Source organism: Oreochromis niloticus, linkage group LG15, assembly GCF_001858045.2.
Source record: "Oreochromis niloticus isolate F11D_XX linkage group LG15, O_niloticus_UMD_NMBU, whole genome shotgun sequence".
NCBI lineage: Eukaryota > Metazoa > Chordata > Actinopteri > Cichliformes > Cichlidae > Oreochromis > Oreochromis niloticus.
The window spans coordinates 27,949,415-27,970,757 of record NC_031980.2 but is presented as its reverse complement, the minus strand read 5'-3'; the positions used below and the strand labels follow the sequence as shown (position 1 = coordinate 27,970,757).

Genomic DNA, 21,343 nt, shown 5'->3' with positions numbered 1-21,343 from the left:
GGTATAATGATAAAAAACAAAATGTAAAAAGACATTCAGAGGTTTCATTCACTCTTATTAATTCCTGCTTTTATGTGATGGAAACACCAAAGGGGAAAATAATTAGAAATATCCAGCATAGATGCCAAAAAGCATCAAACTGTGTCAATTAATTTGTTGTTGAAATATCTGAAATGAGTCATGATTCACTGTTCCTTTGTGAATGCGAAATGAATATTTGCTGCATGATTGTACGAAGAGAAAGGTGGTGAAATTATGTTGATATGGATGAATTTTTAATGGGGCATCAGTGCAGCATATCGGTTTTTCAGTTCTCGGGGGAACAGGTGCAATCACCTTCCACATGAGAAATATGAAAATTAAGCGCGGTTTAAATTGGGAGTATTCCTGATTAGACCGTGTAAATGAGAGGAGTATTCATAGTTTTAAAAGCCATGTGTAAGTCATAAAATACTGATTTCACTCAATGACATGCCAATCAAGGTATTACTTTTATTTAATGTGTTTTGGTGGGGTTTTCCAGATTTTTGTTGAGCTGCTAATTAAAGTCATCTTCTATAGATCCAGTTTTCTGCAGTTCAGTTATTCCTCATCAAGCCCCAATGAAGGCACTGAGGTCATTGCTGTGGATGTTAAAACACTATATGAACTAATGTGTGTGCGTGTGTGTGTGAATTATTTAAAGTCTCCTCCTCATGACAATATTAATATCAAGTTAAATTCAATTTGTAAAGCCTAGAGTTGTTTATCATGTGATGTTAGGCTCTTGACGCTTTCTCTGACATGTTTTTTCTGTCTTTTCTGTTCTTACTTGTATTTTTGAGATCATCATTTGCGGAGGCCTTGAATAATGACACTTTTTTTATAATGCTGCCTCTATTCAACCTCACAGTGGATTTTAAATCAAGAAAAAAGAAATAAAAAAGCCAAGAAGAAGAAAATCAAAAGGTTTTAGCTTTAATTCAAGGAGTTTAATAAAACTATTACATTAAGTTTTTAGGAATTTAAATACATTTTATACGTTTCCGATGTTCAGAAACTCAAAATTAATTACACAATCGACTATGCATGTGTGGTGAGATGTTTCATAGGGATGTCAGGCAGCAGGTACAGCTGCTTCTGGAACCCAGTCACCAGTGCTTATTGATGACATGACTGGTTACAGAAGTAGGAGGATGAGTTCTGAAGTCCATTCTCTCTTAAGTGAGGCTGCTTGGCAATGTTCTTTTCAAACTAAATATCTGTCTTTGTTTTCACATTTTTTTATTTCAATGACAAGGTGCTGTAAGTTTCTGTAAATCTAAAATAAAAAAGTAGCAAGAGTCACATTCACATCTTTATTCTAACATTACTTCAGTTACACCAGCCAGACTTAGGTGGTTGGGGACCACAGCATCATCAAAATTATTGCAACCACGTGCAATGAACTTGCAGTCTTGTTGCCTTTGAAATGGTTGCTTTGAAGACAGGGACCAGGTCTGTGACCATTTGCTGTCCTTTGCCATCTTCAAAACAGCTTTGGTGCATCAAGATACCGATAAAACAGCAATAAAATGGAGTCAGTCTGCTATCGAATTGTAATTGTATGTGATTATATTGGTAATTATGTGTAGTCTGTTTGTGATGATATCATGGCTCACAGTGTAAATTTATTGCAATCTGTTCCAAATCTACTGCTGTCTGCATGCACACAAATTCACATTAAATATTTATTTAAATTCTCGTAGATTTGAAAAATATTCAGAAATTCTTCTGAATGTAGTTGTGATTTAACTGCAAAACAACAAACCCTGCTTTATATTAACCGGTTGGCTACCCAATGAGTTGATCCTCCTATTGCAAAGACAAGTGTTGCATACTGATTGCAACATGTTGACAATCTGTCTCATGCATTGCAGTCAGTCTGAGTTGGAGTGGGATTAGTTGGAAACAGGTTGCATCCTACTAGACAGCTTGAGCAGTTTTCTTATTCAATCTCTGGTTGAACACTAAACACCTCTGACCTCTTGAGACCAGTAGGTTGATGCAACTACTTGCAATCACTGGGTAATTTTTCCAGTCTATGCAAAAAGTCTGCCATTTATTTATCTTTCATTTCAAACAATACTCTATGAAGGAGGATTTGTTCTTTATTTGAGTCACACATGTTTTTCTTTAAAAAAAAAAGGGGGTCCCTGTTTCAGAAAAACTCTTTGTGGGCAGTAACAAACACAAACACCAATTTCCAAGATGATCTCTTGCGAATTATAGATAAAGCAGGGCGTGCTGAAGGGTTCTTGAACACTTGTGCAGTGCTATTACAAGTACGAAATCTTTTGATTAGTGAATCTTGTCAAAAATGACAGGGCTCTGCACATTGCAAAGTTGGTAAAATTGGCCTCTTTTCTTCATAATGTGCCCATTCGTCTGCTTTTGTGTCAGATTATCTGCACTCTCTTGCTCATCGAAAGTGGCAACGGATGCTGCTGACTTATACAGTAGAAGAAGAGGGCTGAGATAAATGGCTGCATAAAAAGAGACAGACCTGCATTAGTAGATGGGTAATGGATCTGAGCTGCCCACTCAGCACTGCCCAATACATCAGAGAAGTCACTGAGCCATTAATTAAAGCATGGATAAATAAATGAACAAAAGCAATTAAGTGTCAAAAGATTTTATTAATTTTTGTTTGATCAACATGTTATGTGAGAGATAATATACTAGGAGTGATATACGGGAAAAGTGTGCAAGCTTTATGTAACTGAAGTGGCATGATTTTCTCCTACAAAATAAAAGTTGATACTTTTCTAAATCCAGTACCATAAAAGAGGGAATTCGATAAATCTTCAAAGACTGTTTGAACAGTTCTCATGAGAACCACTTTATTTGATATGTCTCAAGTTCAACTCATAAATCAGAAAAAATGCATGCAGTTTATTAATGTAGCCTATGAACAAAGCTAGTTAGCATTAGCTGATGACTTAATTAAATGTGAGGTTGGACTACTATGGTCACTTCTGTCAAAAAAAAAGGTCCAGAAACTAACAGGTAATATTATGGTCCATCTTTTATATATTGTATAGTCTCTTATTTGGAGTTTGCTTTGTGTGATGCCTTTGCAAATCCCTGTAGTTTCTTTGTCTGTGTGTGTCATGTTGCATGTTTTGGGTTGTTTTGTATATTTTGTTTTCTTTCTGTGTCTATTTCTGGTTGTTTTACTTATCTTTACTTGTATAGTTTATGTGTTTCATAGTTGTCTTTGTTGTTAAGTTATTGTTACTTTAGTCCACCTGGTTTCCTTTAGTTTTCTCACATCTTTTTTAGGAGTCTTGCACCTCTGGCCATGAGATCATTTCATACGTATTCATGAATAATCCATGTTACCAACAGGTCCAAGCTAACGTGGAAATCCTAAAACTTTATATATCATCAGGTAGCTTTCATACTCACTTGTATTACTAGTACATTGAAAAAACACTGTTTATTACTAATTAAATCAGACATTATAATGCAGTACTTTACCTATTCATTCTTTAATGTGTTGTTTTATGTTTTTGAACTGGAGTTTTTTGCACAGGTGTTTTTATCCCTGCCTTAGTTTAACCCGCTGCTTACAAATGCGCAGCTTTTCTCTGAGTTGTCAGCATCCCGACTGGGTGTGTTAAGCTCTGACTTGTAGAGAGCTTCTTCTCTTTAATGCCATAAACAGCCTGCTTAAATTCACTCTTTGGCGGTCCTTTGATCTCCACTTTGACAAACACCAGGTTAGAGAAAACGTTGCGCTGTGATGCTTCGTGGATAATAGATTACCTGCTACAAATAAAGCTTAATAAATAATCATTAGCACAGCTGAGAATTTGGAATGCAGGTAGTCTATGTTACCATTTACAAAATACTTAGCAGTTGTAGAGTTGAGGAAAATTTCTGTAAGGATATAAAAACAATCATTTTCTTCATTACTGTTTGTTTTCTTGCTTCCTCGCACTCATCCTCACCCCTGTCCTTGATCTTCATTTTGCACTGAGTGTTCCTTTAAGTGTCAGACTGAGTCTCAACATCAGGACTGAGTTGGAGAGCAATGAGGGCGATGTGTCACCATGGTAACTCGTGCATAATCTTGCAGATATTCACAGACGGTATGCAAACACGCATTCACATGCTGTCTGCTCATGTTTGTGTGGGTGAATGTGGCCATGCTTTTGTGCTGTGCCCATGCTTAGCTACTGTATCACATACAGACACAGCAAAAACTATTATGAATCAAGGAGAGAAGGATTCTTTGAGCATGAGTCTGGTAGAGAATGCAGTCATAGACAGGTGTGGGTGGAAGGTCACTTTAAAAAGCCATTAGTTGTCTCTATAATGAGAGTGGATGAAGGCCTCCGCTTTAAACAGCAAACAACTTTTAAGAACAGGATTGCAGGTGGAGCAGTAATACTTAACTCAACAGCTCTTTAGTCAGAACTGATATCTGATATGTCCACAATACTTATCTGTAAAAACAGGTGGAAAAAAGTTTACAAAATATAATCATTTCATTAACATAATGATTGTAAACATTTACTTTGTAGAGGACTTCCACAACATCTGATGTTGACTCCATAATCGCTGTGATACTCATTGCATATTCGACTCTTTCAAAATCTGCTAATGCTAATGGTAACGACTTTCATTCTACAACCCAAAAGACAGATGTTTCATACAGACCGACTTTAACAGTCTGCCTTTGTGCCTTCATATAATATCAGCTTGTACCACAACTGTTAGGATACCTGGGTCGTTGACTCAGTGTTTTGTGCCGTTTGGTTCTTTGAGTCTTGTTTATTTATTAGGTTCTCTGTGTGTTTTATATTTCCTAGTCCAGTATGTGTATACTCTTGAGTTTATTCTGTATTTCTAGTCTAGGTTTTGCCTGTGTTTCCTCCCCTGTTAGGGCAGTCTTGTCTTCCTGTGCATCTGTCTGTTCCCCCTAGTCATGTCCCTGTGTACTTCCTGTTTTACTTTGATAGTCTCCCGTCGGTGTGTGTCATGTTGTTTTTTGCTCTCCCCCATCTCGTCTGTGTAATTAGTGTCAGCTGTGTTTCCCAGGTGTTTCCTCTTTGCCCTGTTGTCCTCTTATACTTAGTGTCTGCATATTCCCCAGCAATAAAGCTGAGTTTTTTGAGTTTATCTTTGCCTCCTTGAGCCTGCATTTAGGGTCCTTTCTGCCAGTCGCACACAGCACACTTGATAACAACATGCTGTAGAGTCAGTGTAGCATCCAGTCTGCAAAGAAAAGAGAAAGAAAGAAAGAAAGAAAGAAAGAAAGAAAGAAAGAAAGAAAGAAAGAAAGAAAGAGAAAAGAAATCGAATAATCAAAAATGGAAAAAGTGAATATCAATAATGCTATCAGTCAGATTCAACTATAACTTTTATTTTGGCTGCACATCCATGATGATCCAAGAAACCAGTTTGAAACCATATGGTTTTAGCTTTGAGCTTTATCCTCCTGGAAGAAGTAATTGGAAGATTGTTACATTGTGTAACAACCGTTATTATGGCATAGCACCGCTAGGGGGTGTCACTCTATTATTGTAGTAGTTAGAGTGTCTCCTAGTGTGAGTGCAGCGGCAGCCATTATAGCCGAGCATGCAGCTCTCCGTGCATCTGTTTAGAGAGACCGTACCATTGTAACGGCCTGGCACCGGCGACTACCTAACTCCAGCACATGTACAGATGAATAGGGTAAAGCCATGAAGACCTGGCTTGTATGGTCTTGTTCTGTTAACACCAAATAAATGTCTGTTGTTCTATCTAACTCAGCGGTCCCCAACCCCCAGGCCACGGACCGGTACTGGTCCATGAGTCATTTGGTACCGGGCCATGAGAGTTCATGCTCGGGTGTGAAATTGATGGTTTACAGGGTTTTTATCATTTTTTTATCGTTATTTTTTTGTCATTCTTATCGTTAACTCGGTTTCCCTGGGTCTTTTCCAGTGTGTTATGAATAAATCTTCTTCTTTTTTTTATACTGGTACTGGTTTTATTTTGTTGTGTTCATCCGCAACACCTTAAAGGCCGGTCCATGAAAATATTTTTGGACATAAACCGGACTGTGGCGCAAAAAAGGTTGGGGACCACTGATCTAACTGACTGGCCTCCAAGCTTTCCGGCTAACCTCCGGACCGCAGGACCTGCTAGCCTCTCCTTCCTCGCCAGACCGCTGTTACAACTGCAGTCATAAAGGGATGGACAGCAGCAGTTCTCAGTTAGATAATGGCATTTAAACTAAGGGGCCCAAAGTGTGCCCATAAAATATCCTGACATTATTACAGGAGATGATCTGAACCTTAACACTATGCTATCCGAATATGAAACTTTTGTTCTTTTTAAAGTCTGAGGTGGGAAATAACAAATAAATTACTTACTGTACTTAAGAGGAATTACCCATGTTTACTTTTACTCTCTATATTTTGAAAAACACTTTTTACTTCTGACATTTTTAAAACAGCCTGGTTACTTTGGGTTTAAGACATTTAAGGAGTCTTATTATTTCAGGTCACTGCGCTCCTGTAAATATCAATTTCCAGCGCCATAGTCCGGGGTTAAAGTGGGCAAAAATATCTACTCTTGTTTCGCAGCTAGGATGAAAAGGCTGCTATGGATTCTACGAATATGGGTTACTCCAGTCCATGAAATGCTAAATAATGAAAAAAGTAATTTTACATGCACTGGAACTGCAGTAAATTATTGATTTTACCAGGCTTTAGCAGGGATTTCTTTGATGCTGGAACAATATGTCTGGTCTGCAGTGTGCACATGTGAACTTAAAAGCAAACCTACTTATGAAGGACCTCCTGACTTCCAAATACATTGAATTATTATAAATGTAAACCTTTTATTTATTTGTTTGTGGGTAAAGTTTTACATTTTTAGAGACGGGTCATACAGAATAATCCACTGAAACACTCCTTCTTTCTTTAAGGGTTAATATATGAAAACACTGAATCACTGATTTGCTTTGGGTCTGAAAGTTTCCCTCCAAGATGATCAGCACTTTCTCTTATCTAAAGTGACAGATGGAAGGGCTGACTTAATTAGCATGTTCAGCTGTCACATAGTGGATGATACTAAAGCTCTCTGCACGGGTTGCGGTAAAGAAACGCTTACTGGAGTAACATTCGGTCTCCAGGGTCATGCATTTTTTAAAGTCTTGCTCTCTCTCTCTTTCAGGCCTTCCAGAAAGCGCATAGAGAAAGAGAGGGGCAAGGGAGAAAAACGAGCAAGAGCGAGTGAGCTCGCAGATAGAGGCAGCCATCTTGGACTGGGTTAAAAGCGTAATCCTGGTCACGCTGTATCATCAGCAGAGGAGCGATAAGAGAGTGAGGGCATGCCTGGGCTGGGAAACCCCTCTGCATAAAGAGAGGGAAGAAGAGAGAGTGTGTATGGATAATGCAGATACTGTTGCAGGCAAATGAAAAGCCTCAGTAGGAGGCAAATGGAAGTGTGGGGCCACTGCAGGCTAATGTGAGGAATCGTGAAATCTGCATCATATTTTGTACAAAATAAATGTATGAATAGATTAGTAGACTGTAAAGGACCAGAGTCACGATGATGCTCGATGCAAGATCTCAAAAAGGTTTCTGTGCAGAGCAGCAATTTTACTCTGGACTGTTACATTTGGATGTTATGCAGAATAATATTTTTAACTCTCACAGCCATTTGGATTAAAGAGTTCTCTGAGCACCGAGCAAGGAAGGTAAAATTTTTGTTTTTTATCCTCTGAGGTCTAACTTATCACATGCTAACTCACCTGTTAGGGTAGGGTGAGGGTTAAGGGTAACCACCCATGATGACTTCAACCTCCGAGCAAACATCTGAGGTCTAAGTCAGTAATAACAATAACAACAATAATTATTAAAATTTGATTCAAAATCCAGCTCCTCACATACAAGGTCTTAAATAATCAGGCCCCATCTTATTTGAATGACCTTATAGTACCATATCACCCCATTAGAGCACTTTGCTCTCACACTGCAGGCTTACTTGTTGTTCCTAGAGTATTTAAAAGTAGAGCCTTCAGTTGTCAGGCCCCTCTTCTGTGGAACCAGCTCACAGTTTGGATTCGGGAGGCAGACACTATCTCTACTTTTAAGATTAGGCTTCAAACTTTCCTTTTTTGCTAAAGCATATAGTTAGGGCTAGATCAGGTGACCCTGAATCCTCCCGTAGTTATGCTGCTGTAGGTGTAGGCTGCTTGGGGATTCCCATGATGCATTGAGTATTTCTTTTTCAGTCACCCTTCTCACTCAACATGTGTTAATAGACCTCCACAGCATGTCTTTATCCTGTCTTCCTTCTCTCACCCCATCTGGTTGTGGCAGATGGCTGACCCTCCCTGAGCCTGGTTCTGCCTGTTTGTATCCAAACATCATGTCACATTTGACCTCTGACCTCACTTTTACATTTCACATGTGCCTTTCTTTCAAGTTGACCCCAAAATGTGTTATTTTACTGCAGTACAAACTTCCTGAAGTACATTTAAAAAGAACAAAGAAAACAAAATGAATATATATAAAACACAATACTATTCCTTTAAAAGTAAATACATTTATTTCATTTGCTATAAAAACAGTATGAACAGGCTGTTGTGTTTATTTCCCAGACAGAGAGTTACTTTATTGATTCTATGGTACGATCTCAGACCTCAATACCTGTGTGCCACATTTACTTACTTCCTATAAAATGCCAAAACAAATTCAACTACTACAAAGAGGATAATAAAATTCCTGTATTGATGAACAGACCGAGGCCAAGAGTTTCCTGCTCTGGCTGATCAGGAACAAAAAGAGCGTGGTTTCTACTGACAGCTGTGGACACGATGCTAGTAATGGGAGGTTTCACAGAGAAAACTGCTCATGGCCATCGTGCCTGGAATGGCTAATTAGCTTACTGTTTCCTCTGCAGTGTGTTTGATACTGGTGGATCATTTTATCATCACTTTAACAGAGATCCACTGTAACCATTTTAGCCGCTCATTTTAGATGAACAAGTTGTCATATGGTCTAATTATCATTAGTGTCCTTTAAGCTGTGAGCTGTTTCCTAAGACATTAGGCAAACACATTCAATTCAATTCAATTCAATTTTATTTATATAGTGCCAAATCACAACAAAAGTCACCTCAAGGCGCTTTATATTGTACAGTAGATAGCACAATAATAAATACAGAGAAAAACCCAACAATCATATGACCCCCTATGAGCAAGCACTTTGGCGACAGTGGGAAGGAAAAACTCCCTTTTAACAGGAAGAAACCTCTGGCAGAACCAGGCTCAGGGAGGGGCGGCCATCTGCTGCGACCGGTTGGGGTGAAAGAAGGAAAACAGGATGAAAGACATGCTGTGGAAGAGAGACAGAGATTAATAACAGATATGATTCGATGCAGAGAGGTCTATTAACACATAGTGAGTGAGAAACGTGACTGGAAAGGAAAAACTCAATGCATCATGGGAATCCCCGGCAGCCTACGTCTATTGCAGCATAACTAAGGGAGGATTCAGGGTCACCTGGTCCAGCCCTAACTATATGCTTTAGCAAAAAGGAAAGTTTTAAGCCTAATCTTGAAAGTAGAGATAGTGTCTGTCTCCCAAATCCAAACTGGAAGCTGGTTCCACAGAAGAGGGGCCTGAAAACTGAAGGCTCTGCCTCCCATTCTACTTTTAAATACTCTAGGAACAACAAGTAAGCCTGCAGTGCGAGAGCGTAGTGCTCTAATAGGGTGATATGGTACTACAAGGTCATTAAGATAAGATGGGGCCTGATTATTTAAGACCTTGTATGTGAGGAGCAGGATTTTGAATTCAATTCTGCATTTAACAGGAAGCCAATGAAGGGAAGCCAAAACAGGAGATATATGCTCTCTCTTTCTAGTCCCTGTCAGTACCCTTGCTGCAGCATTTTGGATCAGCTGAAGGCTTTTCAGCGAGTTTTTAGGACATCCTGATAATAAAGAATTACAGTAGTCCAGCCTGGAAGTAATAAATGCATGAACTAGTTTTTCAGCATCACTCTGAGACAGGATATTTCTAATTTTAGAGATGTTGCGCAAATGGAAGAAAGCAGTCTTACATATTTGTTTAATATGTGCATTGAAGGACATGTCCTGGTCAAAAATGACTCCAAGGTTCCTCACAGCATTACTGGAGGCCAAGGTAATGCCATCCAGAGTAAGAATCTGCTTAGATACCATATTTCTAAGATTTTCAGGGCCGAGTACAATAACCTCAGTTTTATCTGAATTAAGAAGCAGAAAGTTAGCGGCCATCCAGGTCTTTATGTCTTTAAGACATTCCTGCAGTTTAACTAATTGGTCTGTGATACCTGGCTTCATGGATAGATAGAGCTGCGTGTCATCTGCATAGCAGTGAAAATTTATGCTATGTCTTCTAATGATGCTGCCTTAGGGAAGCATGTATAATGTAAATAGAATTGGTCCTAGCACTGAACCCTGTGGAACACCATAATTGAACTTAGTGTGTGAAGAGGACTCTCCATTTACTTGAACAAATTGGAGTCTATTAGATAGATATGATACAAACCACTGCAGTGCAGTACCTGTAATACCTACAGCATGTTCTAATCGCTCTAGTAGGATATTATGGTCAACAGTATCGAACGCAGCACTGAGGTCTAGCAGGACAAGCACAGAGATGAGTCCACTGTCAGAGGCCATAAGAAGATCATTTGTAACCTTCACTAAAGCTGTTTCTGTGCTGTGATGAGCTCTGAAACCTGACTGAAACGCTTCAAATAAGCCATTCCTCTGCAGATGATCTGTTAGCTGTTTGACAACTACTCTTTCAAGGATTTTTGATATGAAAAGAAGGTTGGAGATTGGCCTATAATTAGCTAAGACAGCTGGGTCTAGAGATGGCTTTTTAAGTAAAGGTTTAACTACAGCCACCTTGAAGGCCTGTGGTACATAGCCGATTATTAGAGATAGGTTGATCATATTTAAGATCGAAGAATTAATTAATGGCAGGACTTCTTTGAGCAGTTTTGTAGGAATGGGGTCTAAAAGACACGTTGATGGTTTGGAGGAATTAATTATGGAAGTTAACTCAGAAAGATCAGTTGGAGAAAAAGAGTCTAACTTAACATCAATGGTACTAAAAGTAGCTGTAGATAATATTACATCTGTGGGATGATTATTGGTAATTTTTTCTCTAATGATAAAAATTTTATTTGTGAAGAAGTTCATGAAGTCATTACTAGTTAACGTTAAAGGGATTGTTGGCTCAGTAGAGCTCTGACTTTTTGTCAGCCTGGATACAGTGCTGAAGAGAAACCTGGGGTTGTTCTTATTTTCTTCAATCAGTGACGAATAGTAAGATGTTCTGGCTTTGCGGAGGGCTTTCTTATAAAGCAGCAAACTATTTCTCCAGGCTAAATGATGATCCTCTAAATTTGTGACACGCCATTTCCTCTCCAGCTTACGAGTTATCTGCTTTAGGCTACGTGTTTGAGAATTATACCACGGAGTCAGGTACTTCGGATTTGAGGCCTTAGTTTTCACAGGAGCTACAGTATCCAGAGTCGTACGTAGTGAGGAGGTAAAATTATTAACAAGATAATCGACCTCTGTTGGAGTAGCGTTCAGATAGCTGCTCTGCTCTATGTTGGTACAGGCCATTGAAGATGATAACAGTGGGTGGATTATATTCTTAAACTTAGTTACAGCACTTTCAGAAAGACATCTACTTTGATAAAGTCTACTCTCCACTGCTGTGTAATCAATTATTGTAAATGTAAATGTTATCAGGAAATGATCAGACAGCAGAGGGTTTTCAGGAAACACTGTTAAATGTTCAGTTTCTATGCCAAATGTTAAAACAAGATCTAGAGTGTGATTAAAGTGGTGGGTGGGTTCTTTTACATTTTGAGAGAAGCCAATTGAGTCTAATAACAGATTAAATGCGATGTTGAGGCTGTCATTTTTAGCATCTACATGGATGTTAAAATCACCCACAATAATTATTTTATCTGAGCTGAGCACTAAATCAGATAAAAAGTCTGAGAAATCAGAGAGAAACTCTGTGTAAGGCCCAGGTGGACGATAGATGATAACAAGTAAGACTGGTTTCTGAGTTTTACAGCTGGGGTGGACAAGGCTAAGCATCAGGCTTTCAAATGAATTAAAAGTCTGTCTTGGTCTTTCGTTAATTAATAGACTGGTGTGAAAAATTGCTGCCACACCGCCCCCTCGGCCTGTGCTTCGAGATTTCTGGCAGTTAGAATGACTCGGGGGTGTTGATTCATTTAAACTAACATACTCATCCTGCTGCAACGAGGTTTCTGTAAGGCAGAGTAAATCGATTTGTTGATCAATTATTAAGTCATGTACTAACAGAGACTTGGAGGAGAGAGACCTAATATTTAATAATCCACATTTCACTGTTTTACTCTTTGGTTCAGATGTGGATACTGTATTGTTCTTTCTTTGTGATTTTTTATGTTTAAGTTGTTTATTGCTGGTTTTTGGTTTGTTTTTTGTCTTTTTGGGAGCTGACACACTATTAAAAGCACATAGTAATGTGACTGCTTAAAGTGAACGACAAAGTATTGCTATTGCTTTTGAAATGTTCAGCCGCAGCCACAGGAGACTGTTGAAAAGGCAGAAGGAGCCTGTGATCACTATTATTTTGACTCGGCTTCTATTTTTGGGATTGGAGGCACGTCTCTTGTATTCCATTTTTACACACATTCTGTCCTCTTTTATCTTTCTGCTGCTATTTTTACCTCCCCACATTTGAACTGAGTACAGGCTGATGCAAACAGGAGGTTGAGAGCGATAATGGCATGTAGCACTGTGTTCTTATTCTGAGCTGGATCATCTGCCTTAGCACTCTTTATTTCCGCCTTTTGGAATTAGCCTTTGTAAAAGTGACAGCTCCAGCCACGAGGGCTGATAAATATATATTGCAGCAGTGCAGGTGGTTAAAATCCAAAACTGGGAGCAGAAAAGATTCTTTCTAGACAGGGTTATGTATAGTGCTAAGTCACACTTAAACGTTTCAGATTATCAAACAAATTAGACAAATAAAAATGGAATAAATACAAGATACATATTTTAAAAGATAAATTCATTATTAAGAGAAAAAAACGACCCACCCAAGAGCTGAAATCAAGTATTTGTTATAACATCTTTGTGGAGGAGTTTTGGCCGACTCTTCTATGCAGAATTGTTTTAATTCAGCCATATTGGAGGATTGAGTTGAGCTTGAATGACCTGTTTAAGGTCCCTCAGCATCTCAGTTGGATTTATAACCCCCATTTTTCTTTGTTTTTTGTTTGGTTTTCTAATCATATTTTGAGGGTTTATAACTTTTCTGGAATTTTGGCTGAAATTCTGTCTCTCTGTTAAAATTAAATTACCATAAAAATTCAAGATTTCATTTCTTTGTAAGCAAAGTTACAAATTTAGTTGTGAATTCAGCAAATAATTATTTTTCTCATTGTATGCAGAGTTACCAAAAAAATAAATCAAAGAAAGTGAAAAAAATCCCCTCAGAAAAGCCATTACTGCAGTTTTATTTTGTTTGGCAGAAAACTGTAGTAATGGCTTTTCTGAGGGGATTTTTTTCCCTTCATTTGATCTTTGTATATACATATGTGTGTTTTGGTTGAGGTGTGCCTTACTGTCCAAGTAGAGCAATACTGTCCATAGATTTATTTATTTATTTATTTATTTATTTATAGCTGAAAAATGAGATTTTTCAGTACTTCCTGCCAGTGGCGGTCCTAGCGTGTTTGGCGCCCTCGGCGAACACTCCCTCTGGCGCCCCCCCCCCCCCCCCCCCCCCCCCCCCCCCACTGTTTGCAGAGTATACATAGTCTGCAAACGGCTACTAAACATCATAATTCGTCATACAATGAGAACAGGACCAATCAACAATTGACACTGACTAATTAATATTATATTATTGTATATATTTTGGGGAGTTTAGTCTGTTACTGTTACTTTTTTTTTTTTTACCATTTTTTACCATTTTTTACCATTTCTTCTTGGAGCAACTGTAACCCACATAATTTCCTTAGGGATTAATAAAGCATTCTGATTCTTAATGTTTTAGGATACATGACCTGCCATTATCCAATGACACATCTGCTTACCTGTGCCTTTTGCTCGCTTCTCCTTCTAGGAGCCATAATTAAATGTATTGAATTTTAATGATCACTGGGTTTACATTTGTTTGGTTGCTATGGTGATGTGTAACGGGAGTCACGTGGGTGCTAGCAGTGACATTAAGAGGGCGTTGTCAGTCTGCCTTTAACTGATTTGATTTTGACAGAGAGGAGGGCTGGCAGCCATAGTTTTTGTTGACCGCAGCCAACGAGTTTCCCCTTGTTGCATTAGAGCCTGTGATGTTTTAAGAGTTTGAATCGCAAGCCGATCACATTGCTCTGTAAACTTTTCAAGCACTTTAATAAACAAGCAAGCAATTCCACCTCTCGCATTATTGCGTAAAGTTGACAGCGTGTCAGGCAAATAGGCAGGCTCCATCCCCAGCCTCTCCTCTTCTTTTCTGTTTTAAAAAAAAAAAAAAAAAAAAAAACGGGTTGTGTGTGAGACTTTAAATCAACAAAATATAATATATACATTTTAAATTGTTATTGATCCCTTTACCCCGAGTCCTAAAGTATATATTTATTTTCTTACTCTTCTTATATTTGTTGTTTGTTTACTTGCACTGCTGTAACTGGAGCCTCGTCGTCTCGTCTCTCTACATACTAGACTGTATGTAGAGGAGATGACAATAAAGTTTACTTTGACTTCAGCAGCGCGCAGGTGCACCGAGAGCTCTCGCGCTCACTTTTCACATATAGAATTTCGAAAAAACATCAGTGCAAATTATAAGTCTGTATCATGATGTCTGGTGTTTTCGTGTTGTTGGTTTGTTTTAATTTTGTTCTATTTTGCGAGTTGGTTATTAGATGCTGCTCCAGCCAGCCAGAGACTCCCCCGCCGCCCCGCCCTCTCCACCCTGTGCTGCAAGCAGCAGGCGCACCTCACAAACGGAGGGCGCCCTTACTCCCAGCAAATGGGCGATAGAAAACCGATCGGTGCCTATGCCATTCCCAATATGCGCTGGCTGATGTCGGGGCAGCATGAGTACGAGCAATTTATTTATTTATTTTTTTTGCCGATGCCCGTGATGCCGCCCCCCACCACGATGCCGCCCCGGGCAACTGCCCGTGTCGCCCGTATCTAAAACCGCTACTGCTTCCTGCTATTACTCGGCTGAGGCATAGAGATCACAGTGATCACAAGCGAAGCAAAATCTCCGTGTTAGAAGAAATAATGTGCATGCTTTTTTGGCAGTTTTTTTTAGAATTTTGTTTGATGCTTCTGGATAAGTTGTGAAGTCTCGTGCTGAGCTTTGGTGCTTAAAAGCAGCAATGACAAATGAAGGCTCATGAATCTGCACTGTTAGCCTTTGCAGTAATTTCCATAGCTTAGTACTGCAAAATCAACAGTAAAAAACTCTAAAGGATGTTTCCAGTTTAGTACTGTAATTTGCAAGTAATTGTGGGAAAATTCCATGAGATTACATTATTTTTACGGTAACTCACCATACTCATGGAAACAGCTGTAAAATACAGCAAATGTAACAATTGGTGATGTTACTGAGATTATACTATTACACCATCTGGATTTCTGTTGTTTTCTACTGTAGATCTAAGAGTAATTACTTAAATCCTCATTCAGAGTGTATTACTATAAAATGCAATTCACTGTGAGAGTAGTATAACATATAAACTACAATATACAGCATCATTTTTTGTCACGGAACACGGAGTGTTCAGGTAAGAGGACCCCAAAACAGACTCAATCACACCGCCGCTCAGAACTATATACAAGTTTTTATTGAACTGAGGAATCTTTTAACAACGCTTAAGGAAACGAAAAGCTAAGGCTCGTGCCACGGGAAAACAAGGTGCGCGGAGCCCAGGAGCACCGCAATCGGGACCGAGGGGAAACTGCAACGGAAAGGGGGAGACACAGTTAACAGCACGCAGGTTATCAAGAGATGAACAGCTAAGCTTTATGAGTTGCCGGGGCTTACGGGTAGAGCAGGACCGTGGAGCTTGGAGGGGGAGGAGCCCGTGGAGGGAATCCTTGGGAGGGAGACAGGAGGACAGGCAGGCCACGGATTTCCACGCTGAATGCAGGTCACGCTAGGAAGACTTGTACGGACTGGCGGGGAGAAGCCGTCAGAGCTGGCAGAAGTAGCCCTCCGGTGATTGCCTCAGATGAGACGCAGGTGGTTTGGAGGCGGCCCAGCCCGAGGGTGTGGCCACTGCAGCCTCCCCCGGCTCCCTGGATGCCAAGCCACGGGCCGTGACATTTTTAACTTAAGGAGTAAGTTGCAGCCACACTCAAATGGAATTTCTTGAATTGAACCTCATATATTAATAAATTAGTAACTGTTGTTGCCATTTATAGTGAATTTCTTGTATAATTTAAGTGAACAATGTGTTTTTACCTGTGTCTCCACAGATGATCCATGGCCCATGCTTTCTGGACATTTACACGAGGTGAACAACAATGGAGACAAGCTCTCTCACCATCTTACAAGAAGCTGTCTCTGTCCAATAGGTTTTTTGAGTGCAACAGTTTTGAATTTTTTTCCTTCTTTTACCCGTTTGTTAAAAATTATTTCAGCTACTTACACTTTAGTTGTCACATGTATTGGCTCACCCTACAAATCAATGAACTCAGTCCACAAAGCAAGGTCAGGGTTCAGTGCAGGTCAGTCAATTTCCTTCACACCACACATGCTCATCCACAGTGATGGGAATAACGGCGTTACAAGTAACGGCTTTACTTTTTTCAGTAACGAGCAGTGTTGGGCAAGTTACTTTAAATTAGTAACTTAGTTACATTACTAGTTACTTCTCTAAAAAAGTAACTCAGTTACTTCAAGTTACTCGTTACTTTCAAAGTAACTAGTTACTAGGGAAAGTAACTTTGGTTTTACTCAGAATTCTCTTGTTAATGTGTTGCTTCCGTAACTGGATACCCAGCATGATTGCCAGTCTTCTAGCTTGCTTACTTGCCACAAGTGCACTGTGCCACCTACCAATAGAAAGGAAAAAATAATGTGCACATTTCCACGAGAGAAATCCCACGCCTGGACCGTCGTTGCCCGCCGCCATGATTCTAGCCTGCTTTTTACATCCAACACAAAAACTGCAGTCGTGGTGCTTTTGATTGTACTCAGAACTTGGAAATTCTGCCTTCTGAATAGGAAGATGTAGGTAACACCAGACTGCAGATGAGCTGCATACAGAGCTGGACTGGGACAAAAAAATCGTCCCGGGCATTTTGACTAGAGACCGGCCCACCATTATAGGAAAAATCATAAAGCCTTTGAATGAAAATAAACACTGTTGTGACAGTGATGTACACTGTTCTGATGGTATATATGTATCAATCTATCAATTGTTTGTTGTAAGACTCAGATAATTATTTTTTTAAAAGCGAGACATTTTAAATGAGAATAATAAAGAAAACTATTTCCTTGTCCCCCCTTTCCCTGTTACTGCCCTACATGGACCCCTGGCAAAAATTTGCTAGACCTGCCCCTGCACATTTACCAGCTGTCAGCTACGTAGAAAAGGATGCTGGTGTTATTTGTCTCTCAGAAACAGCTCATAACTTCCCTTCAACTCATTCATGTCACCTAAAAGGTAAACCTGTTTCTCCATCACCTGTTCAGCTCTGATGATTCAGTAAGGACATCTCCTGGTTTCATCTGCATGTTTCCCTCTCACCAGATAACCAAACCGATATCATGACCAGCAGCTTTACAGCTGTGGCTCCAACAAACATCAGCTGATACTAGAAATTAATATTAAATAAATTCTAACAACAGCTGATCAAGCTTAAACGTGCTGCTGTTGTTTAACGCGACATCCGCTGGTTTCCTCTTTCTGGCGCAAAGTGGGCGATAAATAAACAAGAGAGAAAAGCCGATCAGCTGATCATTGATCAGTTTCGTGATTGAAGTAGAAACAGGAGAGGAGAGAATGAGAGAAGAAGAGGCAGCTGTGCAGCTTCAGCTTTGTGTCTTTTTCACTGTAGCTGAAGTCCGGGACAAACTGTGTTCCTTTTCACCTCAGTACGAAACGCGTAATATTTTCTCTGAATACCAGACGATTCTGTTTTTTACGGGACGGTTGGCAACTCTAATAATTAACCGTATGAACAAAATAAAGTTCAACATCAGTAACATAGCACCCACCCAGCTGTATAGAAACTCCGTCATGCTAGCTAGCACACAGTACGAAAATGTCAGCATACCGAAAATAAACTCCACCTAAACTTGGTTTATATCTGACTCAGATAGACTGCAGGTCATAACTTCTTACCTGAAGTTCAGTTCACCTGACACGCGGACCGGCGGCCGCTTCGGGTCTCTCCTCTTGCCTCCCTTTTCCTTCATCCACCTGCTGGCTTCCACCACTTGCTAATGTTATTGAATCTGTGGAAGCTCCGCGATATCCACCACACGAAGTAACGAGTAACGAGCCTATCTAAATCCCAGTAACGAGTAACGCGTTCCTGGTTTTGGCATAATAACTAGTTACCGTGCTCGTTACCACAATAATAACATAGTTACTGTAACACGTTACTTAATAACGTGTTAGTCCCAACACTGGTAACGAGTAATCTAACTAATTACTATTCCTATCATTACAACGCCGTTACAGTTACTAACAAGGAAACGCGGTCCGTTACTGTTTTTCAACAAACAGACGGTTGAAACTGTGTTCAGCTTACCGCATCTTATATCAGCTGCATGGATGTAGCTGTAAGTAATCTGGACGCTACAGTTTTAAGCAGCTGCGCGCTCCCGCGGACAGCAATCACGATCGCTGTCTAGCACAACACCTGGAGCTCAGGGGGCAAAACAATCGAGTGCTGCTGTTTGACTGAAGAAGAATAAAGTAGTCGTGGTAAGTCAATCACGTGACCACTTAAAGACAAAGCAACAAGGTGATATATACCAGTTTTTAAATTGTGTCAATAGGCCACGTAAAACCAGAGTCGTGATAAACAAGATATACGCGGGGTTTTTTCCTCAATAGTTTCGCCACGTTAGCGCTAGCAAGCACTCTCTGCTTATGAGCAAAAAAACAAAACAAAACAGGGGAAGTTTTAGGAGTGATGTCGAGAGAGAGAGAGAGAGCAGAAAAAGAGAGAGAGCGAGTTTTGAGATGTGAGATTTGTGACGTTTAGCGTGTTTGGAGTGTGTAGTTAATGTGTTGTCTTGTGTAGTTAGTGTGTAGTGTTGTGGATAGTTTTGTGTCGTGTGTTAGAACAATGAGGCGACTGCTGTCTCCAGGTAGAAACAGCAGTGATACACCTGCTGCTGTCAGACCTGCAGGTATCAGGCTGTGATGTTCTCCTTTGTAGTGGACACAAAATATTTTTTTGGAGTGGCACAAATAATTTGTGTGGCATCTTATTGAAGAACAGCTGATTGTTCTGTAAATAGTTTGAAATGGTTATTTAAAAAACCAAGGTAAATGAATGCAAAGAAATTTGTTGTTTGCAAAACTTGTGCATAGGATTTTAAAATTGACAATTAATATTTGCATTTGAAGTTATGAAATATGATTCATTAAACATGTTTGTGGTTGTTACAGTAAAAATATGACTTTTTCTACTCTGATTTTATGGTTTTTGTCTGATTTTAGATCAATTCTGGTTATACAGTATGACAAAATGAGAACATAACTGTAAATTCAGGCACGCGAGGTTGTGCTAAAAAGAATGATACCAAACAAGGCAAAGCAAATAGTTTTTAAAGGTAAAATGTGGAGGGAAAATCAAGAGTAGTAAAAAAATGGCCAATTATACCCTGGACCCCAGGGGGTTAAACGTTCTTTGTTTTTTTTTAAGTAACGCAATAGTTACTTTTCCAAGTAATTATTTTTAGAATATTGTAACTCAGTTACTAACTCAGTTACTTTTTTAAAGAAGTAACTAGTAACTATAATTGAATTACTTTTTCAAAGTAACTTGCCCAACACTGCTCATCCATGTCGTTGTGGACCCTGCTTTGTGCATTGATTTGGTAGTGTGAGCCAGTATTTTGGACAAAGTGTGTATAGAGGCAGAAGTGTGGGGCTTGATGTTCTATTCATTTCAATTCAGTTTATTTGTATGGTGTTTTGTAGGTTTAAGACCCTACAAAATATAACTAAGAAAACTCATCACTTGAGCATATGTTGGCTTTTATGATATGAATGTGACATAATATTGTTATTGTTTGTACAACCATCTGAGGAAATACATGGGTTAAATGGTTTAGTAAAAACAAATGCTTCCTCAATCAAAATATGTTTTCAGTTCTTTTCAGTTTTTGATTTTGGAAATGTGTACTTCTGCAGAGGAAAATCAGAACAGAAATAAAAAGTGGTGTAAAGCACATGAATTATATCTATCTATCGATCGATCGATCGATCAATTGATCAATAGTGTGTATATATATGTTTTTATATAAAAATATCTATAAATAAATAAATGCTACATTTTTTTATACAGTACAATTTTTTTGGAACCCTCCAGTCTCTTACAGTATGTTACTGTTTCCTGAAATTACAGTAAATTCGACGTGTTAAACAGTAAATGACCGCCTGTAGGAACACGGTATCCTCTAGCAGAGATGAATATTTTTGGTACTGATGATGCGTGATAACAGTAAGTTACTGGTAAATATATTGCAGTTTATTACCTTGCAGCGGGCTTACAGTGACATACCGTGAATAAACGGTAGTATACCAATTTCTTAATCACAGTATGATGTTACTTTGTTGACGTAACTTACGACATAATGGTATCTCGAGATACCGTAAAAAAAGCTACGGTGCGTTACCATAATTTGTCCAAGAGTATTATACCACAACAGCAAAAAATGGTATCATCCTGCAGAACGGTAAGCTACCGTAACACGGCGTTACGGTATGACGCTGGCAACAGTGACGCCAGTATGGTACCGTAAAGTAGAAACTAAAAGTCTAACAGTGTGTAACTGTTAACTAATCTGTACCTTTGAGCAATGCACGTTGACTTGTTTACTTGTTAATCCTACAGTAAAACATACTTTTGACACTCTGCATTCAATACAATGTGAAAACACATAAAGTTGGACAGACCCACAGTAACAGCATCCGTTAGTGGGCGTAGGCTTTGCATTTTGAAACCTCAACAATACAGCTATGTTGGATTTTGGAGCTATAATCGGAAGAGCTAAATTATAAGCTTGCACCAGCAAGCTTACTTAACAAACCAAAACAAAGCAGCCTGTTAA

General features: G+C 39.2%; 1 long non-coding RNA gene across 1 annotated transcript; it reads right to left on the bottom strand.

Moving 5' to 3' along the window:
* Positions 1-15,865: 15,865 nt before the first annotated feature.
* On the bottom strand, positions 15,866-16,739 carry LOC102079663 (uncharacterized). The gene is made up of 2 exons (XR_002056501.2): positions 16,088-16,739; positions 15,866-16,001 (listed from the first exon to the last, which is right to left on the bottom strand). It is a non-coding gene; the product is annotated as an uncharacterized LOC102079663 (long non-coding RNA).
* Positions 16,740-21,343: the final 4,604 nt, after the last annotated feature.